This window comes from Nomascus leucogenys, chromosome 16, assembly GCF_006542625.1.
Source record: "Nomascus leucogenys isolate Asia chromosome 16, Asia_NLE_v1, whole genome shotgun sequence".
Classification (NCBI taxonomy): Eukaryota; Metazoa; Chordata; class Mammalia; order Primates; family Hylobatidae; genus Nomascus; species Nomascus leucogenys.
The window spans coordinates 94869956-94894482 of NC_044396.1; the positions used below are offsets into that span (position 1 = coordinate 94869956).

General features: G+C 44.8%; 1 pseudogene; it reads left to right on the forward strand.

Moving 5' to 3' along the window:
- The first annotated feature begins 11377 nt into the window (after positions 1–11377).
- On the forward strand, positions 11378–11942 carry LOC105739174 (annotated as a pseudogene).
- Positions 11943–24527: the final 12585 nt, after the last annotated feature.

Here is a 24527-nt window from a genome sequence, read left to right on the forward strand (position 1 = left end):
TGCATGCACAAGCTTCAGTAGCCAATTCGATCAACTGGAAGAAAGGGTATCAGTGATTGAAGATCAAATTAATGAAATGAAGTGAGAAGAGAAGTTTAGAGAAAAAAGAGTAAAAAGAAACGAAGCCTCCAAGAAATATGGGACTATGTGAAAAGACCAAATCTACGTTTGATTGGTGTAGCTGAAAGTGAGAGGGAGAATGGAACCAAGCTGGAAAACACTCTTCAGGATATTATCCAGGAGAACTTCCCCAACCTAGCAAGGCAGGCCAACATTCAAATTCAGGAAATACAGAGAACACCACAAAGACACTCCTTGAGAAGAGCAACCCCAAGACACATAATTGACACATTCACCAAGGTTGAAATGAAGGAAAAAATGTTAAGGGCAGCCAGAGAGAAAGGTTGGATTACCCACAAAGGGAAGCCCATCAGACTAACAGTGGATCTCTCGGCAGAAACTCTATAAGCCAGAAGAGAGTGGGGGCCAATATTCAACATTCTTAAAGAAAAGAATTTTCAACCCAGAATTTCATATCCAGCTAAACTAAACTTCATAAGTGAAGGAGAAATAAAAATCCTTTACAGACAATCAAATGCTGAGAGATTTTGTCACCATCAGGCCTGCCCTACAAGAGCTCCTGCAGGAAGTGCTAAACATGGAAAGGAACAACCAGTACCAGCCACTGCAAAAACATGCCAAATTGTAAAGACCATAGAAGCTAGGAAGAAACTGCATGAACTAATGGGCAAAGTAACAGGCTAACATCATAATGACAGAATCAAATTCACACATAACAATATTAACCTTAAATGTAAATGGGCTAAATGCCCCAATTAAAAGACACATACTGGCAAATTGGATAAAGAGTCAAGACCCATCAGTGTGCTCTATTCAGGAGACCCATCTCACGTGCACAGACACACATAGGCTGAAAATAAAGGGATGGAGAAAGATCTACCAAACACATGGAAAGCAAAAAAAAGCAGAGGTTGCAATCCTAGTCTCTGATAAACAGACTTTAAACCATCAAAGATCAAAAGAGACAAAGAAGGCCATTACATAACGGTAAAGGGATCAATTCAACAAGAAGAGCTAACTATCCTAAATATATGCACCCAGTACAGGAGCACCCAGATTCATAAAGCAAGTTCTTAGAGACCTAAAAAGAGTCTTAGACTCCCACACAATAATAATGGGAGACTTTAACACCCCACTGTCAATATTAGACAGATGAACGAGACAGAAGGTTAACAAGGATATCCAGGACTTGAGCTCAGCTCTGCACCAAGCAGACCTAATAGACGTCTACAGAACTCTCCACCCCAAATCAACAGATATACATTCTTCTCAGAACCACATCACACTTATTCCAAAATTGACCACATAGTTGGAAGTAAAGCACTCCTCAGCAAATGTGAAAGAACAGAAATCGCAACAAACTGTCTCTCAGACCACACTGCAAGCAAATTAGAACCCAGGATTAAGAAACTCACTCAAGGCCGGGCGCGGTGGCTCACGCTTGTAATCCCAGCACTTTGGGAGGCCGAGGCGGGTGGATCACGAGGTCAGGAGATTGAGACCACGGTGAAACCCCGTCTCTACTAAAAATACAAAAAAATTAGCCGGGCATGGTGGCGGGCGCCTGTAGTCCCAGCTACTCGGAGAGGCTGAGGCAGGAGAATGGCGTGAACCCAGGAGGCGGTGCTTGCAGTGAGCTGAGATCACGCCACTGCACTCCAGCCTGGGTGACAGAGCGAGACTCCGTCTCAAAACAAAAAAAAGAAACTCACTCAAAACTGCACAACTACATGGAAACTGAACAACCTGCTCCTGAATAACTACTGGATAAATAACGAAATGAAGGCAGAAATAAAGATGTTCTTTGAAACCAATGAGAACGATGACACAATATACCAGAATCTCTGGGACACATTTAAAGCAGTATGTAGAGGGAAATTTATAGCACTAAATGCCCACAAGAGAAAGCAGGAAAGATCTAAAATTGACGCCCTAACATCACAATTAAAAGAACTAGAGAAGCAAGAGCAAACACATTCAAAAGCTAGCAGAAGGCAAGAAATAACTAAGATCAGAGCAGAACTGAAGGAGATAGAGACACAAAAAACCCTTCAAGAAAATCAATGAATCCAGGAGCTAGTTTTTTGAAAAGATCAACAAAATTGATAGACTGCTAGCAAGACTAATAAAGAAGAAAAGAGAGAAGAATCAAATAGACAAAAATGATAAAGGGGATATCACCACCAATCCCACAGAAATACAAACTACTCTCAGAGAATATTATAAACACCTCTATGCAAATAAACTAGAAAATCTAGAAGAAATGAATAAATTCCTGGACACATACACCCTCACAAGACTAAACCAGGAAGAAGTTGAATCACTGAATAGACCAATAACAGGCTCTGAATTTGAGGCAATAGTTAATAGCCTACCAGCCAAAAAGAGTCCAGGAGCAGATGGATTCACAGCCGAATTCTACCAGAGGTACAAAGAAGAGCTGGTACCATTCCTTCTGAAACTATTCCAATCAATAGAAAAAGAGGGAATCCTTCCTAACTCATTTTATGAGGCCAGCATCATCCTGATACCAAAGCCTGATAGGGACACAACAAAAAAAAGAGAATTTTTTAGACCAATATCCCTGATGAACATCGATGCAAAAATCCTCAATAAAATATTGGCAAACCGAGTCCAGCAGCATATCAAAAAGCTTATCCACCAAGATCAAGTTGGCTTCATCCCTGGGATGCAAGGATGGTTCAACATATGCAAATCAATAACTGATTTTACATCACATAAACAGAACCAAAGACAAAAACAACATGATTATCTCAATAGATGTAGAAGAGCCTTTGACAAAATTCAACAGCCCTTCTTGCTAAAAACTCTCAATAAACTAGGTATTGATGGAATGTATCTCAAAATATTAACTATTTGTGACAAACCCACAGCCAGTATCATACTGAATGGGCAAAAACTGGAAGCATTCCCTTTGAAAACTGGCACAAGACAGGGATGCCCTCTCTCACCACTCCTATTCAACATTGTGTTGGAAGTTCTGGCCAGGGCAATCAGGCAAGAGAAGGAAATAAAGGGTATTCAATTGGGAAAAGAGAAAGTCAAATTGTCCCTGTTTGCAGATGACATGATTGTATATTTAGAAAACCCCATCGTCTCAGCCCAAAATCTTCTTAAGCTGATAAGCAACTTCAGCAAAGTCTCAGGATACAAAATCAATGTGTGAAAATCATAAGCATTCTTATACACCCATAAGAGACAAATAGAGAGCCAAATCATGAGTGAACTCCCATTCACAATTGCTTCATAGAGAATAAAATACCTAGGAATCCAACTTACAAGGGATGTGAAGGACCTCTTCAAGGAGAACTACAAACCACTGCTCAATGAAATAAAAGAGGACACAAACAAATGGAAGAACATTCCATGCTCATGGATAGGAAGAATCAATATCGTGAAAATGGCCATACTGCCCAAGGTAATTTATAGGTTCAATGCCATCCCCATCAGCTACCAATGACTTTCTTCACAGAATTGGAAAAAACTACTTTAAAGTTCATATGGAACCAAAACAGAGTCTGCATTGCCAAGACAATCCTAAGCCAAAAGAACAAAGGTGGAGGCATCATACTACCTGACTTCAAACTATACTACAAGGCTACAGTAACCAAAGCAGCATGGTACTGGTACCAAAACAGAGAAATAGACCAATGGAACAGAACAGAGGCCTCAGAAATAACACCACACACCTACAACCATCTGACCTTTGACAAACCTGACAAAAATAAGAAATGGGGAAAGGATTCCCTATTTAATAAATGGTGCTGGGAAAACTGGCCAGCCATATGTAGAAAGCTGAAACTGGATCCCTTCCTTACACCTTATACAAAAATTAATTCAAGATGGATTAAAGACTTAAATGTTACACCTAAAACCATAAAAACCCTGGAAGAAAACCTAGGCAATACCATTCAGGACATAGGCATGGGCAAGGACTTCATGACTAAAACACCAAAAGCAATGGTAACAAAAGCCAAAATAGATAAATGGGATTTAATTAAACTAAAGAGCTTCTGCACAGCAAAAGAAACTACCATCAGAGTGAACAGGCAGCCTACAGAATGGGAGAAAATGTTTGCAATCTACTCATCTGACAAAGGGCTAGTAACCAGAATCTACAAAGAACTTGAATTTACAAGAAAAAAATCAAACAACCCCATCAAAAAGTGGGCAAAGAATATGAACAGACACTTCTCAAAAGAAGACATTTATGCAGCCAACAGACACCTGAAAAAATGCTCATCACCCCTGGTCATTGGAGAAATGCAAATCAAAACCACAATGAGATACCATCTCACACCAGTTAGAATGGCAATCATTAAGAAATCAGGAAACAACAGGTGCTGGAGAGGATGTGGAGACATAGGAACACTTTTACACAGTTGGTGGGACTGTAAACTAGTTCAACCATTGTGGAAGTCAGTGTGGAGATTCCTCAAGGATCTAGAACTAGAAATACCATTTGACCCAGCGATCCCACTACTGGGTATATACCCAAAGGATTATAAATCATGCTACTATAAAGACACATGCACACGTATGTTTATTGTGGCACTGTTCACAATAGCAAAGACTTGGAACCAACTAAAATGTCCATCAATGATAGACTGGATCAAAAAAATGTGGCACATATACACCATGGAATACTATGCAGCCATAAAAAAGGATGAGTTCATGTCCTTTGTAGCAACATGGATGAAGCTGGAAATCATCATTCTGAGCAAACTATCACAAGGACAGAAAACCAAACACCGCATGTTCTCACTCATAGGTGAGAATCGAACAATGAGAACCCTTGGACACAGGGCAGGGACCATCACACACTGGGGCCTGTTGTGGGGTCAGGGGGCTGGGAGAGGAATGGCATTAGGAGAAATACCTAATGTAAATGATGAGTTAATGGGTGCAGTAAACAAACAGGGCACATGTATACATATGTAACAAACCTGCAGGTTGTGTACATGTACCCTAGAATTTAAAGTATAATTTTTAAAAAAAGGTGACCATAGATGTATGGCTTTATTTCTGGACTCACGATTCTGTTCTATTGATCTATATGTCTGTCCTAGTGCCAGTATTTCACTGTTTTCATTATTGCTACTTTGTAGTAAATTTTTAAATTGGGAAGTGTGAGTCTTTCTACTTTATTCTTTTTCAAGACTATTTTGGCATTTATGGGTCTCTTGCAATTCCATATGAATTTTATAATCCGCTTACCAATTTCTACAAAGAGATTCTTTGGGGATTCTTTGAGACTGTGATAGGGATTGCATTGGATCTGTAGATCGATATGAGGAGCATTGTCATCTCAGCAACATCATGTATTCTGACCCATGAACATGGATGGGATGCTTTTTCAGTTATTTAGATCTTTAATTTTCTTCAACAGGGTTCTGTAGTTTTCAGAGCATAAGAGTTGAACTTCTTTTGTTAAATGCATTCGTAAGTATTCTATTCTTTTTGATGGTATTGAAAATGGACTTCTTTTCTTAATTCCTTTTTCAGATTCTTCATTACTAGTAGATAAAATACAAATGATTTTTGCATATTGATCTCATACCCTGAAATCTTGCTGAACTACTTTTGTTAGAAATAATACTGTTTTTAGTGGGCTTCTTAGGATATTCTATATGAAAGATCATGTGAAGTTTGAAGAGATGGTTTTACTTTTTCTTTTTCCATCTGGCTGACTTCTTTTTATTTTTATTGCTGACTTGTTCTGGTTAGAACCTCTAATACAGTGTTAAATAGCAGTGGTGAGCAGATGTCCTTGCTCCTGATCTAACTTAGGAGGAAAGCAGCTAGCTTTTACAATTAAGGGAGAAGTTAGCTGTGAGGTTTTCATAAATGACTTTTATGAGGTTGAAGAAGCTCCTTTCTATTTGTAGTTTGTTTAGTATTTTAAAATGAAGTTGGTGGTAGATTTTTCAGATGCACTTTCCGCATCTATTGAGATGAGAATGTGATTTTTGTTTTTTATTCTACTGATATGGTTTATTGCAATCATTAATTTTGGAGGTTAAACCAACCTTTTCTTCCTGGAATAAATCCCACTTGTCCATGGTGTATACTTCTGTTTATATATTGCTGGATTCAGTTCGCTAGTATTTTACTAAGGGTCTTTGAAGGAAGCTGATGGCGGGGTGGGGTCTGAGTAGGCCCAGAGAATTTGTCAGGGCAGAGGAGATGGGGCTGGGACAATGCAAGGCTCCAGGTGAGGACTCCCACTTTCTCCACCATCCTCAAGGTATGAACAAACAGGAGGGATATTCTTGCAGAGACTCCTCCGAGGACCCCACATTCTGTGCTCCATCTGTGTCTCCCTGCTCATTGCCCTGCCCTGCCTGGCAGCCACTCCACCTTGCTGGCCCTGGCATGGTTTCTCTCAAGGAAGGTTTGTCTGCTGGCAAAGTGTCCTCCCAGCCCTATTGACACACGCCATCTCATGTGCCTCCATGAGATGAACCTCTGTGAATTTTGACCTTCTTACAGTCTCCACCACTGCCTCTGGGCAGCTCCCACAGTCCTGACTCCTTGCAGATGCAGCAGGAAGTCTTCAGATCCCCTCGGCATTTGATGTTTCCTTTGCTTGTCTGCTCTTGTATCTCCCTCTTGTATCTCCCTCTTGGTCCTCACAGCCATTGACAAGGTGGCAAGCACCCTCTCATCTGCTGCCCCACACGGTGGAGATGGGGGAGGCCCACGCCCATTGATCAGCACTGCTGGGGCTAAGTCTGTTGGACCAACCAGGTTGTCCACACGTCGCTGTGCCACACCACTGATCAGGGGCCTCCAGACTTGGCATCCTGCTGCCTTTTCCTAGACCCTGTCTTTGAGACATCACAAACACTCCACCCAACCCAAGCCCCGCCACACAGGCAGTAAGTCCCACCTCCCCCACATTCACAGAGACCAACCTTCCCACCTCCCCAGCACAGGCACCCACACCCAATCTCGCTCTCTCTCTGGCCTTTGCTGCTTTTGTAAGCGGTTCACTGAATGCATGTGAACCACGTGGGACACAATCTCCCGACGTTCCCACTTTCCCTTCAAGGCTGCACTGTGAGTCCCTGCACTGTTGATCACCCTCATCTTCATGTGAACCTGAAAAAATTCATCTCCGCAGTGGCAAAAACTCACCTCGCATGTGCCTGGACCACATAGGCACAAACATTCTCCAGTCAACAGGCATTTTGGTTGCTGTTTCCTCCATTTTCAATTTCTTTTTCTTCTTTGTATTGGTTTTTGATTTGAGACAGGGTCTCAGTCTGTCACCCAGGGTGGAGTGCAGTGGTGATCACAGCTCACTGCAGCCTCGAACTCCTGGGCTCAAGCGTTCCTCTCACCTCAGCCTCCCGAGTAGCTCGGACTATAGGTGCCGCCACCGTGTCTGGCTAATTTTTAATTATTGGTAGCAATGGGGCCTTGTTGTGTTGCCCAGACTGGTCTGGAACTCTCTGCTTCAAGTGATCTTCTGCCTCAGGCTCCCAAATTGCTGGGATTACAGGTGTGAGCCACCACGCCCACCCATTGTTCTGTTTGTGTTGCATTTTTCTGTTTGTGTTAGTGACACCACTGTCACTAATGCCATGGCCCTAGGAGTAAAACCACTGCAGGAAAGGAGATTTTATGTCCAAGGCTATAAATGAGGGGCTGCTGCTTTCTGCACCAGCCCTAACACTCACGGTCCTCTTGGCTGGGATCAGGAGACACAGCTGCAAGTGGACAGCCCTGCTGCTCCAGAGACTGCTGGGCACACAGGCTTCTGGCCCAGGGCTACTGGAACTCAGCACGGGGCAGGCGGATGGAGGGTGCTGGGTCAGGGCTGAGGTTTGAGTTGCTTCTCAGAGCTGGGAGAGGAACCTGAGAACTTTTCAAAATATCATGGGGTGCAGACTTGGACACTAGGTTTGGGGCCAGAAAGGATTGGAATGAGCAGGACCCACAGACCCAGGGGAGGTGGAAAGTTCTGCTGCAGGCCTGAGGGGTGGCCCAGCCTGGTTCACAGGAGTCCCTGAAAGTGGGGGCCTGGTCTGTCTCCGGAGAGGAAGTCCCTCTTCCTCCACAGTGCACCTTGGGGCTGTCCAGCCTATTCGAAGACAGTTGCTCTGGCCTTGGCCCATGACCGCAGCCCCAGGATCTTCTCCAGGCGGCTCTGGCACCCTCCCAGCAGGGAAGAACATCAGGGTGGGGGGCTCCTGGACCACCAGGGTGCCCTCTGCCTGCCCCTCTCTGCTGCCTCTGGGGCTTGGCTGGGCCCTCACTCTACAGTTGAGTTAAAGGGAAGTGTTCTGGGTCAGCCTTGTCAGACCATTTCCTCCCCAGGGGGCAGACTCCAGAGGGGTACGGCCAGACCTATGGGCAGGGAGAGGGGCCCGGAAGTGAGGTGGAGAGGGGCCCTTGGGACCTGCACCCCTTCACTGCATCAGCAGGGCGACATGACTGAGGCTCTGCGGGAAGTGAGTTCCGGGATTTGCTTCCAGGTTTCAAGGTAAGGGCATTAGGGAAGCCACAGAGTCTAGAGCAAGTCCAGGGTGCTGGTTCTGGCACCTCCACGCCTCAGCTGCACCCACAGTGTCCTCTGCATGGGAGGGGCCTTCTGGGGTCCCCTGGGGCCCCAGCCTCCTTGTGGGTGGGCTGAGGAGGGATGGGAAATGCTGGCTCATGGCCACAGGTTCAGAAACCCCCAGAACAGATGAGAACAGACCCAGCTGATGGGAGAGGGGAGGGTGCCCACAGGCAGGGACGGGCAGGAGGACTGTCCAGCGTGCCCGGGCAGATTGCACCACCACTCCAAGGACGTGCTAGGAAGTCCGATGGCATCAGCCTGCCCAAGGCCAGCTCTGACATGACAGCGGGAGGCACTCGGGGACACACAGCACATCACAGCTGCTGAGGGGTCGAGGCCTTTGAGATTCCCGAGGAAGAATGGGGAGTGGGGAACTGATTAAAGTAAAATGAAAAATAACAAATGGGTCTTTGCCCTCCCCTGTGAAAACCCTCCCAGCACCTCATCTGGCTCCCTGCAGCCCCCAGCCCAGGCCTCGTGCCCCCTTGCTGCCCACTCCTGGCCAGGCCTGCCCCCCTGTGTCCCGGGCTGGAAGCCCCTTCCCCTGACTGCACTGGCGGCTGCCTTTGGCTTCCCCTTCAGCTTCGCCCCCCAGCGAATTCCCCACTCAGCCTTGCGGTGCCCGCCACGGCCCCATCTGCAGTTGGAAGGACTTGACTCGGGTGTTAAAAACATAATCAGAAGGCAGAAGCCACAGTCTACCCATTCCCCACACAACTACCCGTAAGTACCCGCTGAAATGCAAGCCGTCTTCATGTCCCTACACCCTGGCTCCAGTCACCAGCAAAATGCACAAGGGGGCCTCTGGATGTCCCTGTGAGCATGACCCAGAGAAAAGGAGCCAACAGGCAGTCCCCAAGTTAGCCTGCAAGATCTGTGGCCCCGACGAGAATGCTGAGGGGTGACTGCCAGTAAGGGGACAGAGGGGACAGACTGCCACACTTGCTCTCTCTGCTTTCCAAGCCACATGGTGACTGCAGCCAGGCGGCATCGCCCACTTGGCTGGAAGTCTCCCACCGCGGTCGGCCCTTTCTGCCTGTGGGATGGTGCAAGTTGAGAGGTTTCCTAACTGCAGTGCTGCGCGGGATGGGACACACACCCTCCCTGGGCCTGTGGAGTCCTGGGGATGCGCAGCTGTGTGAGCAGAGAGTATGAAAGGGCCCCTTCCTCTAGGCTGGCCCCAGGCCACGGCTACTGCAGGGCAGTCCAGCCCCACTGTGGCCTCGGCTGGTGTGGCGATGCAGGCTCTGACCTGCATCAGGGTGCCCCAGGGCACCATTCCCAGGGCATCAGGAACCCTGTCATCCTCCCCCATGGCCAGCTGCCGCCCCCCTCAACTTGGAGTGAGTGCCTTTCCAAGGGAGGGTGGACAGGCAGTGCCAGGTGCCACTGATCTGTCCTCCCAAGGGAAGGTGGGGGCCCTGGCGAGCAGCTCAGGCCTGGCAGGGCAAGCGACCAGGCGTGTTCCCCTACCCAGGGGTCTAGGCTGAGGGTCCCTAGGGCTTTGGCGGGTCCCCCTGGAGTCTCCAGGCTCTGACATGGGAGGGTTGGAGTCAGAGGAGCTGAGGCAGAGCCCAGCGGAGCAGATCTCGGGATTTCCTGGTCCTGGAAACTGGAAAAGGCCACAGCGTGTAGAAGCCACTGCGGGGCAGCAGGAGGGGTGTAGTCTCCCTGGGGCTGGGGCTGCTCCGCCTCAGGCTGGGCCGCTGGGCTCAGGGCTTGGAGGGCACATCTGAAGGGTGTGAGAAGTGAGAGCTCTGCGGTCCCTCCGACCCACTGGGGGACGTGAGGCCGGGGACCGCACACCCTGGACCTCAGTTTCCTCCTGTGGAATGGGGACAGTGACAGCAATGCTCCCTTCCTGGGACTGCTGCAGGCTTCTGTGAGACAACACATCACCAAACCACAGATCCCCCTGCAAGGTTCTGTGCCTGGCGTGTGGCTGCTGGAGGGAGTTCATGGGACAGTGGGGACCCTGAGAACGGCCCTCAACTCAGTCATCACAGGCCCCTCATGGCTCTATGAATCTGAACTACGGACAACACGTTTTAGGACAGAAAAGGGGGATATGAGCCGCTGGCACAGAGCCCCTGCCCGGATGAGGACAGACTCAGGCAAGCACTGCTCGTCTTCCAGCCTGGGTGTGGCTCCCAGCACCCGGCCTCTCGTGGTCTCCTGGGTATTCCCAGCTCCTTAGCAGGACCAGTGAGGTGAGCCCAAACCTGGCCTCGGACATGTTGTCATCTCCTTCTGTGCCACCTTGTGCCCCTGGGGACTCACGGAATTGCCCCGAGAGGACTGAACCCCTCACTGGGAAGGGCCTGTGTGGGCTCTTGTTCCTGCTCCATGTACTCAGCATAGGGCCTGGAAGAGGAGGTGAAATGCCAGTGGGGTAATTCGGGAGGTGCAGCCCCCGCCCTGCCTTCCAGTGTGGGACCTTGCTCCAAGGAGATGAGTAACGCAAGGCTCTTGGATAAGATAAGGGCCCATTCATCTTGCACCTCTCCGCCCTGGAGGAGGAGGGAGGGGACTCTGTCCCCTGATTTCTTTCTCCATGCACCCCTAATCAGTCCCCACCTACTTCCCAGACCTCTGCCCTCACTTTCTCAGGCATGTTCAGGGCCGGTTCTCCCATGATATGATCCGTTTCCAGGGCAGGTTCCAGACAAAAGGATTTGGGCTGAACAGGGTGGAGGGAGCATTGGAATGGCACTCAGGGCAAAGGCAGAGGTGTGCCTGGCAGCGCCCTGGCTGGCCCCGTGAAGGACATGGGCACCGGGCACCAGAGCCGCCTGGGTCCCCAGGACAGTGCTGCCGTTTGAAGCCATGCCCCGGCATCCAGGCAACAGGTGGCTGAGGCTGCTGTAGATCTGGAGGGAGCAGGGTTATGAGCACCTGCACCTGGAGATGCACCAGACCTTCCAGGAACAGGGACCCATTTTCAGGTAAAGCCCTCCCTGGCCCTCACTGGGAACACCCAGAGCTCTGCCCCTGCTGCCCAGGACCCTGCCGGGCACACAGCACTGCCATTCCCAGCAGGTCCCGGCACTGCAGGGTGGGGCCAGGGGGTACATGGCCCCGTCCAGCAGGGCCTCATGCTTGGCCCCACAGGTATGACTTGGGAGGAGCAGGCATGGTGTGTGTGATGCTGCCGGAGGACAAGGAGAAGCTGCAGCAGGTGGACAGCGTGAACCCAGGCCGGATGAGCCTGGAGCCCTGGGTGGCCTTCAGACAACATCGTGGGCACAAATGTGGCGTGTTCTTGCTGTAAGCGGCGAGTTGGGAGCTGAGAGCTGGGAGCAGGGTGGGCAGCCTGGGTGTAGGGGGGAGGCGAGAGAGGCAGGACCCAAAAGCACATCTGCCCTGGGCCCCTGTGGTGGGCAGTGAGGGTGAGCACCCGGCCCAGAGGACGGCCATCCCATGGGGTCGCGTCTGCCCTGTGGGTTGGGGAAGCCGGGCAGTGGTGGAGAAATGGGCATGGGCACCTCTGCAGAGGAGAAGACGCAGAGCAATGAGCCCTTCTGTGTCGTGAGAACCTGCTCTGCACCGACCTCGGCGTCTGCTTTCTCTTGCGGTCTGGGGACTCTCCTTCCCACAGGTCAGAAAACTGAGGCCATGAGAAGAGGACCCCCACTGGCCCAGGTCACAGGCTGTGAGTGCTGAGCCTGGTGTTTGCCGGGGCCGCAGCCTCCCTCGGGGCACTCAGGGTCCCTGCAAACCTTCCTGATGGGGACAGTCTGTGGCAGAAGGCAGGTGGGGATGCAGGTGGCTCTGCAGGCTCCTTGACCCACGATGATCCAGTGGAAGAGCTATCTGCAGAACTGATTGATTTCTACGTTGAAGCATCCTTGCATTCCAGAAATAAATCCCACTTTGTCCTGGTGTACAGTTCTTTCAATGTGCTATTCAGTTCTCTTTGCTTCAGTATTCATCAGGGATATTGTCGAGAATATTTATCAGATATATTGGCCTGAAGTGTTTTTCCTATAGTAGCTTTGTCTGGCTATGGTATCAGGGTAATGCTGGCCTCACAGAATGAGCTGGGTGCATAGGACTTACAATTGCCATTGTGTGAACTGTTTCTTGTATGTCTTACAGCTTTTAGGTTCCTCATTTCTGGCCCTACTGCCTTCCTTTGTGCTAGTTAAGTTTTTGCAATGACACAGTTTGGTTCCGTTCTCCTTTTCTTTTGAATATATTCTAGAGATTTTTCTGAAGGTTACCATAGGGATTGAGTATAGTATCCTAAAGTTATAGCATCCTATTTTAAACTTATAACAAATTAACTTCAATTACATACAAAAACTCTACTCCTTGCAGCCCTGCCCTTTACTACTTTGCTTTTTAAAAAATTTTTATTGATACCTAATAATTGTACATATTTTATGAGTTGCATGTGATATTTTGATACATCCATACAATGTGTAGTGATCAAATTAGGGCAATTGGTATATCCATCACTTCTAACATTTATCATGACTTAGTGTTGGAAACATTCCAAGTTTTCTCTTCTAGCTATTTTGAAATACACAATAAATTAACTGTAGTCACCCTACTAGGCTGTTGAACACTAGAACTTATTCCTTCTATCTAACTGTATTTTAGTACCATTAATCAACCTCTCTTCACCTCCCCTTCCCTTCACAGCCTCAGGTAACTATCATTCTACCATTTGTCTCCATGAGATCAACATTTTTAGCTCCCACACATAAGTAAGGACATGTGATACTTGTCTTTCTGTGCCTGGCTCTTTTCACTTAACACAATGACCTCCATATTGCTGCAAAGTACAGGATTTCATTCTAAGGCTGAATAATATTCCATGGTGTATACGTTGCACATTTTCTTCATCCATTTATCTGTTAATGGACACTTAGGTTGATTTCTTATCTTGACTATTGTGAATAGTGCTGTGATAAACATAGGAGTGCAGCTATCTCTTCAATATACAGATTTCCTTTCTTCTGGATATATATCCAGCAGTGAGATTGCTAGATCATATAGTAGGTCTATTTTGTTTTTGAAGAACGTCTATACTGTTTTCCATAGCGGCTGTACTAACTTAGATGCCCACCCACAGTGTGCCTGTGTTTCCCTTTCTCTGCATCTTCACCTGCATCTATTATTTTCTTTTGATAATAGCCATTTTAACTGGGGTGAGATGATATCTCATTGTGGTTTTGATTCATATTTCCCTGATGATTAGTGATGTGGAGTATTTTTTATATAGCTGTTGACCATTTGTATATCTTCTTTTGAAAATTGTCTATTCAGATATTTTACCCATTTTTAAACCAGGTAATTTATTTTTTTGCTATTGAGTTGCTTGAGCTCCTTATATATTCTGGTTATAAATTCCCTGTCAGGTGGATAGTTTGCAAATATTTTCTCCCATTCTGGGGCTTGTCACTTCACTCTGTTGATTGTTTCCTTTGTTGTGCTGAAGGTTTTTAGCTTGATGTAATCTCATTTGTCTATTTTTTGCTTTGGTTGCCTGTGCTATTGAGGTCTTACCCCAAAATTTTTTCCCAGACCAATGTCCTGAAATGTTTCCCCAATGTTTTCTTCTATGAGGAAGACATTGCACTTAAATGTCTTACATTTATTTCTTTAATACATTTTATTTGATTTTGTATATGGTGACAGGGTCTAATTTGATTCTTATACATATGGATATCCAGTTTTCCCAGCACAATTTATTGAAGAGACTGTCCTTTTCCAACTGTATGTTCTTGGTGCCTTCGTTCAAAATGAGTTGACTATAAATATGTGGATTTAATTCTGGGTTCTCTGTTCTGTTCCATTGGTCTATATATCTGTTTTTATGCCAGTACCATGCTGTTTGGGTTGCTATAGCTTTGTAAAATATTCTAAAGTCAGGTAGTGTGATGCCTCCAGCTCTGTCCTTTTTGCTCAGGATTGCATTAAATATTTGGAAACTTTTATGATTCCATATGAATTTTAGGATTTTAAAAAAATATCTGTGAAGAATGTCACTGATATGTTGATAAAGATTGCATTGAATCTGTAGGTTGCTTTAAGTAGTATGGACATTTTAACAATATTATATTTTCCAATCTATGAGGATGAAATATCTTCCTTTTTTCTGTCCTCTTCAATTTCTTTCATTATTGTTTTATAGTTCTTATTGTAGAAATTTTTCACTTCTTTGGATAAATTTGTTAGTAGGTATTTTATTTATTTTTTGTAGCTGTTGTAAATGGGATTGTTTTCTTGATTACTTTTTCAGATTGTTTGCTATTGATGTGTAGAAATACTACTGATTTTCTTATGTTGACTTTGTATTCTGCAAATCTGCTGACAGTGTTTATCAGTTCTAAGAGATTTTTCATGGCATCCTTAGGTTTTTATAAATATGGAACCACATCTGTGAACAAGGATAATTTGACTTCTTCATTTTCATTTTGGATGTCCTTTATTTTTTCTCCTGCTTAATTGCTCTGGCTAGGACTTTCAGTACTATGTTGGATAGAAGTGAAGAAAATGACTATCCTTTTCTTGTTCCAGATGTTAGAGAAAAGGCTTCAATTTTTTTCCATTCAGTATAATATTAACTGTGGGTTTGTCATATATGGTCTTTATTGTTTTGATGTATGTTCTTTCTATACCCAATCTGTTGGCAGTTTTTGCCATGAAGGAATGTTAAATTTTATTGACCGATTTTTTAGCATCTGTTGAAATGATCATGCTTTTTTCTTGATTCCATTGATGTGATGTAGTATGTTTACTGATTGGCATCTGTTGAGCCATCCTTGCATCCCTGGGATGATTTCACTTGATCAAGCTGGATGATTTTTTTAATGTGTCACTCAATTCAGTTTGCTAGTATTTTTTTTGAGAATTTTTGCATCTATGTTCATCAGTGATATTGGCCTGTAGTTTTCTTTTTTGGTTGTGTCCTACTTTATGTCAATGTCATAGATCATACTTTTATGTATTGTGTACCCATTAACATGTATCTATAATTATTGTTATGCTCTGCCTTTTAAATCCTACAAAAGATTTAAAAGTGGAGTTCACAGTAATGCAGGTTTTTATATTTGTCCATGTATTAAACTTTACCGGAGAGCTTTGTATTTTTGTATGGCTTTGAGTTACTATCTAGTATCTTTTTATTTCAACTTGAAGGACTCTCTTTAGTCTTTCTAGTACAACATGTCTAGTAGCAATAAACTCCCTCAGCTTTTGTTTATCTGGGAATGTCTTACATTCTCTTTCATTTTTGAAGGACACTTTCACTGGCCATAGTGTCTTTAGTTGACAACTTTTTCTTTTAGCACTTTAAATATATCATCTACTGCTCTCTAGATGGCAAGACATCTATGGCAAGGGTTCTACTGAGAAATACTGATGATCTGACAGAGATATCCTTATATATAAAAAGTCTGTTTTCTCTTGCTGTTTTCAAGAGTCTCTCTTTGTCTTTGACCTTTGACAGTTTGAATATGTGTCTTATTGTTGGTCTTTTGAGTTGATCCTTCTTGGAGTTTTTTGAACTTCTTGGATTTGTCTATCCTTCTTTCTTCAAATATGGAGATTTTTCAGACATTAGTTCTTCAAATAAACTCTCTGTCCTTTTCTCTTTCCTCTCTTCAAATATTGATAGTTTATCTATTGGTGCTTCATGATGTCCCATAAATCCCTGGCTCAGTTCACTTTTCTTCGTTCTTTCTTCTTTTTCTCCTTTTACTTAATAATTTCAAGTGACCTCTCTTCAAGTTCACTGCTTCTTTCTTTTGCCTGTTCAAGTCTGCTGTTCAACCCTGCTAGTGGAGTTTTAAATTAAGTTATTGTATTTTCTACCTCCAGAATTTGTTTGGTTCTTTCCAAAAATAATTTCTATCTCTTTGTTGATATTCTTACTGTGTTCGTAAGTTGTTTTCCTCATTTCATTAGTCATCTGTCTACGTTCTCTTTTTACTCATTGAGCATATTTAAAATAGCTTAAAATTCAAATAAGTCAGAGGCCTGTGTTTCTTTTGGGTCAGCTTCTAGAAGACTAATTTTTTTCCTTTGGGTGGATAATGTTTTCCTGTTTCTTTGTAAGCCTTGTGATATTTTGTTGGGATTTGGGCATTTGAAAAAACTGCCACCCCTCCTAGTCTTTGTGGACTGGCTTCATGCAGGCAGAATATCTTCCCTAATCAGCTGGGCTTAAAGGCTCAGGTTCTCTGAAATATTTTACAGGGATGTGTCCTTCTTGGACCTGTATGTGTGTTTTTATTCCAGTTCCTCATTTATACAGCTGCTTTTATATACCTGTATTAGTCAAGGCTCTCTAGAGGGACAGAACTAGTAAGATAGATGTATATATGAAGGGGCATTTATTAAGCAGAGCTGATTCCCACGATCACAAGGCAAAGTCCCATGATAGGCTGTCTGCAAGTTGAGAAGCAGGGAAGCCAGTCTGAGTCCCAAAACCTCAAAAATAGAGAAGCCGACAGTGCACTTCAGTCTGTGATCGAAGGCCCAAGAGTCCCTGCCAAACCACTGATGTAAGTCCAAGAGTCCAAAACCTGAAGAACTTGGAGTCTGATGTTCGAGGACAGGAAGCATCCAGCACAGGAGAAAGATGAAGGCTGGAAGACTCAGCAAGTCCACTTCTCCCACCTCCTTCTGCCTGCTTTATTCTAGCCATGCCAGCTGTCGATTAGATGATGCCAACTCACATTGAGGGTGGGTCTGCCTCTCCCTGTCCACTGACTCAAATGTTCATCTCCTTCAGCAACACCCTCATAGACACACCCAGGAACAATACTTTACCTCCTTCAATCCAATCAAGTTGACACTCAATATTAACCATCACAATACCCCATATATACATTGCTTTTTCTCAGAAGCCTTGGATTTCTACTGTACTTTTCTTCTTTTAATTTCTTGCCCCAGTCACCTAAAGGTCTGCAGACTTCCTGTATCTCTAAAGTATGGTGGTGCCCATCACTGCTTTCAGTGGCCTCCAAGCTGGTATCCAATCTATGCCTGCATTCTTATCAGCACTCTGAGTCAGGCAAGGCAGAAACAAGTCCCTTGGACAATCCCCAAACAAGCCAGAGCATTGCAATACATTTCCACCGTTTTCCTTTAATCCCAAGGGAGGAACTGGGAGTTGGGTAGTTTTCTTCCGACTATACCACACTGTGCTGGGAGATGGTGGGCCAAGGTGAGAAAAATGTCATGAAATTTTGTACTTGTTTGAGTGGCTTTTTTTTTTTTTTTTTTTTTGACGGAGTCTCGCTCTGTCGCCCAGGCTGGAGTGCAGTGGCGCAATCTCGGCTCACTGCAAGCTCCGCCTCCCAGGTTCATTCCATTCTTCTGCCTCAGCCTCCCGAGTAGCTGGGACTACAGGTGCCCGTCATCACGCCCGGCTAATTTTTTTTGTATTTTTAGTAGAGACGGGGTTTCACCATGTTAGCCAGGATGGTCTCGATCTCCTAACCTCATGATCCGCCCGCCTCGGCCACCCAAAGTGCTGGGATTACAGGCGTGAGCCACCGTGCCCGACCGAGTGACTTTTCCTTAATTAGGCATTCACTTGGTTGCTTGCAACTTCTTAACTGGTTTCCAGAGTTCTCAGAAATCTATTTTAGTCCATATAATGTTTATTTAGCGTTTCGGTGGAGAAGCAAGGGCTTGGAGCTTCCTGCTCCTCCATCTTGCTGACAACACCTCCTTTTCGTTTTATTTTCAGGTTGTGTACGTGAAATGGTTACTGAAGTAGGAACTATACAAAAAGATATATATTCAGGGAAGTGTCAGAAGTGGCATCACACCATTCAGTCTCTCCTTCCCATCCCATACCCACACCCTGTATGTAAACAATCTCAATAGTTCTAGTTTAGCCTTCCTCTTTTTCTTTACTTTCTTTTTCTTTCCTTTCTTTTTCTTTCTTCTTTCTTACACAAAAGGCAAAAATTGTACACACAATTTTTAATAGATCCTGGAAATTGTTCTGATGATAATCACAGGAGTTTTCTTCCTTCTTTTTATAACTACACAGTTGTCCTTTATATAGATGTACCATAGTTTATTCAACCACTACTGTGTATATGAACATTCAGCTTGTTTCCATTGTTTTGCAATTACAAACAATGCTTCACTGAGTAGTCTCATATATTTATATTTCCATATATATTTTGAAATAATTTTAGAGTTATCCAAGACTGTCAGAAGAGTACAGAGTTCCTTTATCCACTTCACCTATCTTCCTTTGAGTTAGCATCTTACATAATCACAACATATTTCTCAAAACTAAGTAACTACTTTATTACAGCAATATTAACTAAAGCACAGAATGTGTTTGTATTTTACCAGCTTTCCATTAATGTCCTTCCTGGGGTTTGTTTCGAGGAATAATCCATGACACCACATTGCGTTTGGTGAATACGTCTCCTTAGTCTCCTTTAACCCATAACTATTTCTCAGTCTTTCCTTGTTTTACATGACCTTGATACTTTCAATTCTGGTCAGCTGTTTTGCAGCATGCCAATCAATGTGGATTATCTGATGTTTTTTCATGATTAGCCTGAAGTTACATATCTTAGGGAAGAATACCATAGAGACGAAGAGCTAAGGGCGTGTGTGTGTGTGTGTGTGTGTGTGTGTGTGTTTTCACACAATTTGGGGGGCTGGTAAGTTCAAAATCTGTAGGCCAGGTCAGTAGGTTGGAACCTCTTGGGCAGGAGTTGATGCCACAGTCTTGAGGTAGAATTTCTTCTTCTCCAGAAAACATTAATTTGGCTTTTAAGCCCTTTCAACTGATTGGATAAGATCCACCACGTTTTTGAGAGTGATCCTAAACTTCTTTACTTAAAGTCAATTTATTGTTGATGTTAACCACATCTACAAAATACCTTCACAACACATAGTGATATGGTTTGGCTGTTTTCCCATCCAAATCTCATGTTCAGTTGTAATCACCAGTGTTGGAGGTGGAGCCTGGTGGGAGGTGACTGGATCATGGGGGCGGAGTTCTCATGAATGGTTTAGCACCATCCCCCCTTGGTACTGGACAGTGAGTTCTCAGGAGATCAGGTTGTATAAAAGTGTGTAGCACCTCTCCATGCTCTCTTACTCCTGCTCCAGCCATGTAAGAAGTGCCTGCTTCCTCTTTACCTTTCGCCATGATTGTAAGTTTCCTGAGGCCCCTCCAGAAGCTGAGCAGAAGCTTCTATCCTTTCTGTACAGCCTGCAGAACAATGAGGCCATTAAACCTTTTTTTAAAATAAATTACACAGTCTCAGGTATTTCTTTATAGGAAGGTAAGAACAGACTAATACTCATAAATCATGTTTGATTGAGTTACTGGATACTGTATCCTACTCAAGTTAACATATACAATTATCATAGCCATTAGGACAGAAAAGTTGTATTGCTGATTCTGCCAGCTGAAAGCAAATTACTTCTGGTGGTCATTACTAATAGAAATTTAGAAAAAAAAGCATTTGTCAGTCAATACCTGCATACTGGTGTCTTAGTCTATTTTCTGTTGTTTATAACAGAATACCTGAAACTAGGTAATTTGTAAATAAAAAGAAATTTATTTTTCACAGTTATGGAGTCTGAGAAGCTTTCAGGTTGAGGTGAATCTGGTGAGAGTCTTTTTTTTTTTTTTTTTTTTTTTTTTGAGACAGAGTCTCGCTCTGTTGCCCAGGCTGGAATGCAGTGGCGCGATCTTGGCTCACTGCAAGCTCCGCCTCCCAGGTTCACACCATTCTCCTGCCTCAGCCTCCCAAGTAGCTGGGACTACAGGTGCCCACCACCACGCCTGGCTAATTTTTTGTATTTTTTAGTAGAGACGGGGTTTCACCGTGTTAACCAGGATGGTCTTGATCTCCTGACCTCATGATCTGCCCTCCTCAGCCTCCCAAATGGTGAGAGTCTTATTGCTGGTGGAGACTCTCTGAAGGGTCCCAGGGTGGTGCAGGGCATCACATGGGGAGGGGCTGAGTGTGATTGTGTGTGCTAGCTCAGGTCTCTCTTCCTCTTCTTATAAAGTCACCAGTTTCCCTTGGATGACAGCCCATTAATCCAAGAATGGATTAATATATTAATGGGGGCAAAACCCTTCATAGTCTAATCACCTCCCAAAGGCAACACCAATCAACACTGCCACTTCTGGGTTATGTTTCAACATGAGTTCTGGAGAGGACATTGAAATCATAGCAACTAGGTACCAGGAGACATACTAATTTGCTACAATAATGAAATGATATTGGGTACAGAAACTGCACTTGGAGTCGCCATCTGGCTAAGTTTACAGTACTTTATTGTCATTCTAGAAGATCCATCTGTCTTCTGCTCAGTCCAAATAATCTAGTTGAATGGGAGTAGGGTGGGAATCATCATCCCTCCACTCTTCAAGTCCTTGATAGTGACACCAACATTTGTAATTTTTTCTGCAAATACAATATTGCTTTTTATTTATGGTTTTCCTGGGCAGAAGCAATTCTAGCAGCTTCCATTTGGCTTCTCCTATAGTAATAGCCTTGCTTCACAGGTCAAGAGACCCTTGTGGGATTTTGTCAGGACCTGAGTATGTCTATTCCAGTAATGCATTCTAAACTGAGGGAAATAAGCACTGGATGGGTTTTTGAGCCCATTGGATCCACTGGGAGATGGACCTGAGCTAAAATTCCATTAGTCATCTGAGTTCTATAATCCCTTATATTTGGGGTCTCCTGAAATTAGTGTCAATTCAGAGCCTGTGTTTAGAAATCCCTGAGAAGTGTGACGGTTTCCTTTTCCCCAGTGCAAAGTCACCCTGGTAAAAGGCTGTGAGTCTCTTTGGGGGAGGATGTGAGAAAGATTAATAGTATAAATTTTTGGCAGCGTCGTGGGGTCTGTTCCTCAAGAGGAACTGGCCTACCCTTCAGTCGAGTGGTTCTGGGTATGTAAACTGGCTCAGTGTGGGAATTGATTCAGGGGCCATGACTCTGCTTTTATGATTCCGGTTCAACTTCTGTCCACTTGACCTAGAACTCCTCTGCTTATACAGATCAAATAAGGATTTAGTGGACTCCATACCTATTTATTTGGCATCTAGGAACACTGTGATCAACTAGCCAATGCCATGTGCCTCTGCCAGGCAGATTCTTCTGAGTACGGCTTTGACCGTGCTGTTCATTATTGCGGCCATGCCAGCTTATCTGGTTATTAAGGATTGCCACATGGCCCTGCTGCACCCCTCCCACTGCAATTATTTCCACTGCCTTTAAGGATCCCAGTTAAGTGACAGCAGTTCCCACTATAATGCCTGACCTACAGAGAAGAGTGCCCACAGAGCTCTTCAAGGATAAAAAAACTCCCTTCCCAAATTTATTTCTGACAATCATGGTGAAAGATAACGTCCTTGGGCCTCCAGGGATGAGTGGCCTCCGTGGATTGGCACAGATCTTATATGATCAATCTGCTTTATCATTTCGCTCCCCTTCAGGCTTTGGGTATGTTCCTCTACAGTGAACTAAGATTGTCCTGGCATTCATTTCGTGTGGGCCATATTTTGTTCATATTTCAGCCAACCAACCAAACTATTAGAGCCCATTTCTAACTCTGAAGCTATCCAGAATCTCTGCTTGGAGGGCCCACATCAATAAATTCAGCCTGAATCTAACTTTTCTTTTGTTCGACCATGATCCCACCCACTTGAAGTTCATTTCCATTTGTGTTCCCCTGATGCATCTGCATGTACTGGAAATGGCACATGGTTGTTTTAGAGTGTAGCACAGCTCCTCCTGGGTCACACTTTTCCCTCATCTTTTGGGGCCTGCTGGTACTTAAGTGTAGCTCTAGGTCTAGAAGGAAAGAGAGATGGTGGAGTAGGTTCTGAGACAAATCAACAGTGTCTTACAAGGCAGCTCCCTCAGGGAGGCCATTACAGGTTCTTCAGGCAAAGCAGAGTTTCTGCCATCCTCAAGGACACCTTCCCCTGTGCTGCCTCAGACTCGTGCTCTTCTGCACGCAACACTCACATACCTTCACCTAGGAGAGTGAGAAGGCTGGAGCTGGGGAATTCTTTTCTAGCCAGAGGTGGACGTTTCCAAGGACAACTCTTAAGGAAGAAGAGAGCCCAACAGTCCTTCTCTATCAGTAAAAGGGCTGAGACATGTGAGCAGGGCTAGACTGTGCTCTTTTCCAAAAAAGACCCTGCCTGCTATCTTGGATATCTGGGTCCTGGCGCCTCCAAACCCTATTGCCAGTCCTTGTTTTTTTGATTTTGTTTTTTTGTTTTTTAAATTCCACTGCTGGATACATGTACAGGAAATTTTTCAGGATAAGTGCAAGGAAAACTGCAAAATGCTGTTGAAAGTGAAAGTGCCCATACAAAAGAGTCCCCAGAGAGCTTCTTCATTTCTTTCTATCATGTGAGGACACAGTAAGAATGTCCTATCTATGACTCAGGAAATAGACCCTCCCCAGACACCAAATCTGCCAGCACCTTGATCTCAGATGTCTCAGGCTCCAGATCTGTGAGCAACAAATCTCTGTTGTTTCCAAGCCACCCAGTCTGTGGTACTTTGTTATAGCAGCTTGAATAAACTAAGACAGAAGATTGGTACTGAAAAATGGGGTGCTGCTGGATAATTGGGTAGAGGCTAGAAGGGTTTTGAAGTGCATGCTAGAGAAAGCCTATGTCACCATGAGCAGGCCCTGAAGGATGCTGCTGGTAAGGGCTCAGAACAAGAGGAGGAGGGCTGTAGAGAAAGCCTCCATCTTCTTAGAGAATATCTAAGTGGCCATGGACATAATGGTACTAGAAATATAGATGATAAAAGCCATTCTTATGGAGTTTCAAACAGAAATAAGGAACATGTTATTGGAAACTGGGGGAAAGGTAGTCCTTGTTATAAAGTGGCAAAGAACTTGGCTGAATTGACTTTATGTCCTAGTGTTTTATGTAGAGTAGAACTGGTTAGTAATTAAATAAGATATTTGGCTGAAGAGATTTCTAAGCCAAGTGTTTAAGGTGCAACTTGGTTCTCTTGAATGTTTATAGTAAAATAGAAGAAGAGAAAAATAATTTGAAGATGGATTTTTTTTAAATCAAAAGGGAAGCAGAACTTAAAGATTTGGGAAATTGCCAGTCTGTCCATATTGCAAAATATGAGAAAGCATGTTCTGGAGAGAGCACCAAGGGTGTGGCCAAGGGACCATTTGATAAGATTAGTATGGATCAGCCAGGTGTTGTTCACCAAGACAATGGAAGAATGAACCTGGAGGCATTTTAGAAATAACTGGGGCTGCCACTATCACCACACACCCAAAGTGCAGTAGTCTGGGGGGACAGAATATTTTTAAAGGATGGGCTGTATTTTTCTGTAAGACCTTGGCACTCACTCCCTTGTGTTACCTCAAGGCTCTGCTCCCCACATTCTGGAGTTCTGTTCATTGACCACCCCAAGTGGGCTCCATTGAGCTTATGTGTGTCATGTGCCACAGTGGCTGCCCCTCCAGAGGGCACAGGTAGTAAACATTGGTGGTGTCAACATAGGGTCATCTCCGCTGGAGTGAAGGTTGCATGAGCTGTGGGGTGTGGAAGCCTGCACCTGGATATCAAAGGGTGGAGTGGCCCACAACTTCAGGCACAAGACTGAGGCAGAGGGCTGCTGTGAAAGCCATGCCTAGTGGAGGCAGCGGAGCAGGACAGCCCAGGATCCCAGGTAGGTGGAGCTACCGGTGAGTCATTCCAGTCTCCTGCAGGAATGCAACTCCAACTCATGAGAGCTGCACTGCAGCTGCACCCAGCCAAGCTGCAAGGGCAGAGCATCCTGAAGCCCTGGGGGAAGCAACCCCTGCACCACTATGTTCAGAAGATGGAAAATCCAGTCAAAGGAGATTA